This window comes from Chelonia mydas, chromosome 8 (assembly GCF_015237465.2).
Source record: "Chelonia mydas isolate rCheMyd1 chromosome 8, rCheMyd1.pri.v2, whole genome shotgun sequence".
Taxonomy (NCBI): Eukaryota; Metazoa; Chordata; order Testudines; family Cheloniidae; genus Chelonia; species Chelonia mydas.
The window spans coordinates 71,444,330-71,451,805 of record NC_057854.1 but is presented as its reverse complement, the minus strand read 5'-3'; the positions used below and the strand labels follow the sequence as shown (position 1 = coordinate 71,451,805).

Here is a 7,476-nt window from a genome sequence, read left to right as displayed (position 1 = left end):
TGTCTTTCTACATGAGGCAACATTTTGTAGTGTGTGCTGCATTATCAAAAAATCAAACATGTAATTATGCAAATATGTATGCCTTTATAATAATCAAGTTTTATTGTAAATGGTTGATGCACATCAATTTGATCCTGTAGTGCTGCTTTAAGTGCAGTTTAAGTGGCTTTTCAGTGTACCCAGAGGCAACACAAATGCATCTCTGGAATATTAATAAAATCCTGAATCTCTGAGACTCCAACTGGTATAGTGTTGCTTATCCTGATTGAAACTAAATGCTAATCCTTCCTTTATTTAAAAAAAATCCCCTTTGTTATTTAAAACACTGATATTAGTGTGATATGAAGGGCCATTTTATTTTAAATTGTATTGTAATGTAGTTGTTAAAATAATGCCTAATCATACTATATTCAGTTCCACAATGTAAATGTGATGAGACATGAATCCAATAATTTTACAGCCATGAATATACTGATCTATTTTAACATGTCCAGTTTTTCTAATTCTGTAAATTTATATAGTAAATGTCTGTTCAGGTTTCAATCTTGGATGATGTAGCCTTCTAAATAGCTGATTCCTCAATGTTCACTTGAGATGGGTTTGATTGTAAAATTTGTGAAGCTTAATACTTCTGAATAAATTTTTTTCAAGCAGGATTTCAACATCCATAATGAAGCACAAACTTTATTACTGGTCTGATCTGGCTTTTATACATTGATTAACATCATTGGTCTAATGACACCCAGCTCTATGAATGCACATGCACACATTCTGTTGTAGTTAAACCAAGCAGATGGACTGTGGATACTGATAATCCATGATTGTAAATTCTGTTTTGCTTTTTTGTCCCGCATGATGTGAAAGGCAAGATACAAAAGGAACAGATTATTTTGCTTGTGAGAGGAAATGGCTCTGTAATGTCCCTCTTCTCCTTCCAGGTCCTTTAGGCTGGATGTTTGCTTTATTTATTGGGTTTGCTATAAATAGAGGCTCTGCTCGTCTGTATCCCTGCTTCATAAGGTAAAGAATGTATGCACTCCTTTCCTTGTGTTCTTCTGGTTTTCCACAGACCTCGCCAGAGTTAATTTTTTGTATAGTCTGTGCAGCTTGATTGAGGTTTTTGTCCCCCTTTATTATGGATTTCTGCATTTAATTTACCTTTCCTTCAGTCTAATTCTCCCACTTCTCTTAACTGATATTTTCGCTTCATATTGCTAACTCCTGTGTTTCTATCCTGTGTCCCTGCCTTGTCTCCTCTCAACCCTATTTTTAGCTCCCTCTTTTGTGTGTGTTGCGACCATCTCCACTTTTTCCTGTCAAATATTTTCTTCCTTCTTTTCCATCCTTCTCTTCAGCTGCTGTTTTCCCAACTCTTTTTCCAATTTCCCCATTTAGTTTCATCATCTTGCCCCAAGTGTTTTTCTTCCTCAGTCCTACTTCCTTCTCTTTCCTTTACTGTATCTCTCTGTCTTCATTCTTCCTGTTGTTTCTTCATCCCCCCTCCCCTGTTTGTCTCCACTCACAGTAATTTTGAAATATTGCAGGAATTAACTGCCCTTGTGAAATTTTATTGACATTGCTATGAGACATTGCAGCTGCTGACATGATATTTTCACTACCAAGTCATCCCCTAAACCTAGAGGATAAGAATTTCTTAAGGCATCAAAACACAGCTTTAGAATGCACCCCAGAATATTGACAAGCAAGGTCTCAATACAGCACACCAAATGATGGTGTCTAGAGTCATTTCCAATATATTTGGCAAGATCTAGGAGAATTCTCTTTCAAAAAGAGAGGATTTCCCTATCCCTAATTAGCATCCTTGTGCTTTGGGAAATTGAATCTGTGAGGACAAAAAGGTATTTGCATCTGAGCATACATTAGGCCCAAACAAATTCTAGGTACAGTTTTTTATATTTAACATGTAAAATCACCGAAACTTTGATTTTAAAGTGAAATGCCATAGTAATAAAATCCTGCAGCAATAAACTGCCTTCTCATACCAAATGGATAGATGACTCTGTGAGGTCAGATTTGATGGGGGAAAAAATGTTTTTCAAGGAAAAAACAGCTTTCAGGAGACCTAAAACATTAGAAAAGTTTCAATTATATTTAAAAGCTATGTAAATAATAGAAACCACTTTTGTAAATGTAAGCTGCCACTCTCCTTCAAACAATGCAATCTTTCTTCTAGTCTGTGCAATCTGGAAAGTGAAACTTACTGATCAGTCTCTTTTCATCAGCTGAGGGAAATGCAACAAATATCTTGAACAGTAAAACTAAATTCAATGTTTAAAATCTCAATTTTAAAGTATTTTTAGCAAGGGTGAAGAATTTTGTTTTTAAATGCATTAAAACCTGATAGTGTCCCTTTAAATGTATATCTTGTATATCCTAGTATTAAAACAAATAAGCTGCTTGACTAACCTTGTTTGATTATGCAGAGAAGAAATCATCTAGATGTTTGAAGCTCAACAAGTGAGTGTCTTTTATCAGTACTCTAAATCTGTTTGTATCAGAAAAATCAATTGTACCACTGCCTTTTGATTGCGTTTAATATGTAAATACCAAACAATATCCTGCTCAGCTTCTGCTTTAATTTCAGCCCCTGTGACATTTCAAGCTTAGTTTAAGGATAAAAACATAACAGTAATATAATCCACATCCAATGCCTTGATTTCAATAGCAAAGCAAATCATGCGATCACATACTTTCTGAAAGTTTTCTCATAAGATTTCTTCTATATCAGAGAATGCTACAAATGCAATTCACCTAGGTCCTATGGGTGACAAAGCTTTAATTAGCTACCCATAGTTTTCTAATGTGATTTTTGCACTTCTAAAAACAGAAATAGAGATCGATATACTTTCATAAATGCCAGTTGTAATTACATTACTGATGGTTTGTAGACTTCTAGGCTTTCCATGTAACTTTCTAAAGAATATGTTGATATTTGAAGGGGATGATGTCTGAAACATATTTTAAAACTGGAAAACATTATCTGTTCAACTGTCTTTAAATAAGAGGATGATATACAGAATTTCATAAGTGTTCATTTTCATACTGAAAATAAACCATATAGAAAGTAATGCTCAGTAATTGCCTGGTTCTATATATGAAAACATCTGATTAGGGAGGTGGCTAGCAATTTGCCAGGGATTTGCATGCAAGCAAACAAGCTAAATTTGGGCAAAATAGTGGGTTTACTACTTCCAACTTCTTGCATGGTGTATAGATCATGGTATCCCTTGGTTTTACTTTAAAATGTATCTCCCACACATCACCTACCACTCCAGATACTCTGATGGTTCACCTTAGTCCTTCCTTGACAGGCTCCAACCCTTAGGGCTGTATTTTTTAAAAGAATTGGCTTTAGGGTTTTTGAATGTCTTTAGAGATTACATATCCAGAACCCTGGATCCTGACCCATCCTCATTCTGATGTTCAGGAAAGTTCTGATATGAATTTCACAACTTTGACCCCATCACTAAATGTAATATTTCATAACAAACTCTTCAGCTAAATTCCCAACATACCTCCAAATGAGATTCAGTTATCAAAATAATGATTTCATTTACATACTATAGATTCTGCCATTTGTAAATATACCACTCTTCTTGGGATGATTCATAGACTCATAGACATTAAGGTCAGAAGGGACCATTATGATCATCCAGTCTGACCTCCTGCACAATGCAGGCCACAGAATCTCTCCCACCCACTCCTGCGAAAAACCTCTCACCTATGTCTGAGTTATTGAAGTCCTCAAATCGTGGTTTAAAGACTTCAAGGATGCATCCATATCCAAAGTCTGAAGCAATATCCACACATGTGCATTTACTCTGTGGTCAGTCTTACTCTGAAATAGCTTCTATGTTGAAAATAAAATCACTATTTTGGAAAACAAAGCTAATATTAGCAGCAGCACTGGATCTTTTCCACCAGCAAACTCTACCAAGTCCCACCATTTGCCTCTCCCTTCTTTCTTGAAATTTCTCAAAGGTAAAATTATAGGCATGCATCATAACTTATTCAATGTTTTCTATTTTTTTAATATGTACATTACAAAATCCTCCCCAACTCCCCACCTCCAACCCCCGCCCCCCCCCCCCACCTATTCAAGATTCTGGCTGTTTTGACATTCATTAAATCCACAGACAAACAAGAAGAAAACTGGAAAACTCTCATCACCTCCAAAAATGCAGAAGACATCAAATTCAAGTGTCAACAGAACTCCAAATTGTACCCCATCCTCTGAACAAACATGAGCCTTTATTCTAACGTAAGATAAGTATGGGCTTTTCTGTCTAATGGTCTACAGATTCTGGCTGCTGCTGCTTCTTCTTCTAAGCAAGCGTAAAGTTTACACTGTCAGCAACTGCCCCTCTTTTTAATCAGAGGAGCTCCAGCTTGAGCTCTGCACGGGGAAGAAGGTGGATCTCTCAGATAGATGGGTTCAACACCTTAAATTTCACAATGGACAGTCAAATTTACAACACCCTCTTTAGTGTTATCTAGACAAATAATATATGAATATTGCTTGTTGCCAGGGAAGTTTTTCTTATATGATGGTTTTATTATATGATCTTTGTTTATTTTTTCCCCTCAATCATTTAGTGAGGAAACAAAAAACATACCATGTGATTTATGGAACCAATCAAAACTAACAACGCAGTTCATTTAGTGAGCCAGTGAGTACGTGAAATTAGAAAGAAGCAATTCAATAATTTTGAAAAAATCCACAGTCTGTTCTGGGAACAGAAAAAGAAAAATGTGATGAATAAAACCCTGATCCCACAATCTGCTTTGTATCAGTTGACCCCTGTGACTGCAGGAAGCCCCATCAAAATCAGTGGTATTCCTCGTAGGCACAAGGTTTTGGCTGCATGGAACAGGTTGTGGGATTGGGGAATCAATTCTGATTAGAAGTATGCAAAAACCAGCTCTTCTGGGTTAGGGTTTGGTTTTGAATCTGAAATTGTTTCCTTGTGTGTTTGAACAAATCCAAGTTGAATTTCAATGGAATCTCCTTCACATGACTGCTGAGGAAGGATTTATGTTTCTGGGTAGGAGCCAGATAAAATTTGGTCTTTTGGGCGACTACTTTGTGTTTTGTGGCTTTAATCTGACACTTAGGTAGCAGGAACCCCAAATTTTCCAACACCACAGAATTTCACGTAGTCCCAATGTTCTGTGTCTTGTCTGGTAAAGGTTCCATTACAATGTATTGCCATTTTTGTGGTTGTTGCTCAGGTCTTGTCCAAACTAAGAGGAATCTATAGTACAGGGGAGTAGTATACTGTACTGTACTTTACAACAGGGCCAAAGAATATACCCACCCTAGGGTAGTGAGGCTAGCCAGAACTGACAATCAAATGTTAAATAATTAAATTGACTTAGCTATTAATTGTAAGTGAATGTTGTTTTAATTACACTTTAATAATGCCATGCCCTTTATAACCCAAATTAATGTTTTCTGTGTCTCTGTTTTTGAAGTACATGTCAGTTTAATTAAACTATGAATGGTAGACAGATTTTTAAGTACTTTATATTCTTCATTAAATTGTATCTGTTCAACAAGCATAAACAGGAAAATAGACTCAGTTAGGAGCAAATTCACGTTCTGCCTGATAAATCATTCATCATCAGATAAGATGATGAGGGGTGCTTGTTTTTCTGTATGCTCCCAGTGATAAACAAATCCACTTTTATACTATAATATTCATTGAAAAAAAACTATAAGGCTGCTCATTTTGAATGTTATCCACAGGCCTGAAAACTGTTGGTTGTGTTTCTGTAAAGTTAATGTTCAGACAGCAATATCGTCAGGGTCCGAGGGTTGTTCACACTTAGTCCATTTTTGTTTGTGGTGCTTATTAGAGAAATATTTTTGTGACCTAAGATATGATACTCTCAGGGCAAGGAATGAGGAGTATTTTTGTTAGCCTTGCTGTATTGCCGAATTGCAACTAGGATCTATTAAGATGTATTTGATTTGACAGAAATTTATATTTTTGTCAAGCAAATGTTGAACAATGCCTAACCCTCAGTTGGATACAACTCAAGAGAACTAATCAATAATTATTCTTTGAAGATTAAAAAAGGGTAGAAGTGTGATGAGTACATTCCTTTAGTGATGAGGTGTGGAAATTTGTAGCTCTTAATTGGCTAAGACACAGAATTTGGGAGAACAGGGCAGCGAGACTTCACTTACAAGAGAAATGGTTATTATACATTACATTGCATATAATATAGGCAGCCAAAGCTGTGACTTTTTTTAACTGAGACAACTATGTCCTTCCTTTGTATGGCAGATCAATCAATAGCTGGGCATGTGATCTTGTTCACTATTATGTTAGTAATGAAACCCTCGTGTGATGTGACAACTGTAGAATAACATTTGGTCACAAAGCTGGTGTTAACAAGCACAACTGGCACTCTGGTAATTAGACTGATTTCTGGTCTACTTTCACAGATTGTCGATAAATGCAGTAAACAACAGGCTGCTTTCTTTCAGAACAAGTTATATTAAGTCATCATACACTTGGCAATGGAGCTATTGTACCATACTCTTTCTTTTTGTATCAGACTAGGGCAAAGTGAAGAGACATTTCTTTTGTGACAAATAAAATCACATTCCCTAATAGAAACTTTGTATTCTTTATGCAGTGATCACCTAATTAACCTCAGAATTTGTCTGTTGGAAAGGTAATTTATTTTTCAGTTGCACTTTAAAGGTAGACAGATGTAAGTGTTCTTCCTATAACCTTCAATAGTCCCTTGTCTGATAGAGCAACATATGGTACAGAGTGGGGTGTATTTTGTGGCCTGTTTATGCTCTCCAGAAGCACTACACCACAAGTGGAATAAATATTGTTTGGAGGTAAACTGAGATTTTTGGAAGCTCTTCACATGTTGTCCAGAGACACATGCTTGATCACATTAAATAACTGTATAATTTATGCCATTAAACAAAATGTCCAAATTCAGGCTTTTATTGAACCAACTTCTCGGGGGTGAGAGACAAGCTGGGACCGACATGTCGACAACTACACTACATAGTATTTCAGACTGCCTTGTTATATGCAGATGCAACTCCCCACTCACTTAGATAGGAGTTGTGCCTAGTTTCATCCTATATACCCAACATGTTCTATTTCACCCTCCTTATGAAAATACTTGAGAGTTAGATTATCACTTGGTCTATGCACCTGTGCAGGGGAGTAAGGAGGAGTTAGGACACTCCCCCCCCCCCCCCAACCACAGGCTACATGGGCCTTGGGTCTGTGCATATAAGAAGTAAGTGGGTGTGGAGGGATAGGAAATGGCTGGGGCCTTGGCTCCATCTCCTACTCATTGATGAGTAGGGGATAGAGCCAGCTGATGTTTGGGGTGCCACAGCTGATGTGGTATATAGACCAACAGCAAATCACTGCATCCCCCTGTCCCTCCCCCTCTGGAACAAGAAGGGATCGG

General features: G+C 36.9%; 1 long non-coding RNA gene across 1 annotated transcript; it reads left to right on the top strand.

Moving 5' to 3' along the window:
- The first annotated feature begins 938 nt into the window (after positions 1-938).
- On the top strand, positions 939-6,982 carry LOC122461539. The gene is made up of 3 exons (XR_006283486.1): positions 939-1,020; positions 2,445-2,478; positions 4,158-6,982. It is a non-coding gene; the product is annotated as an uncharacterized LOC122461539 (long non-coding RNA).
- Positions 6,983-7,476: the final 494 nt, after the last annotated feature.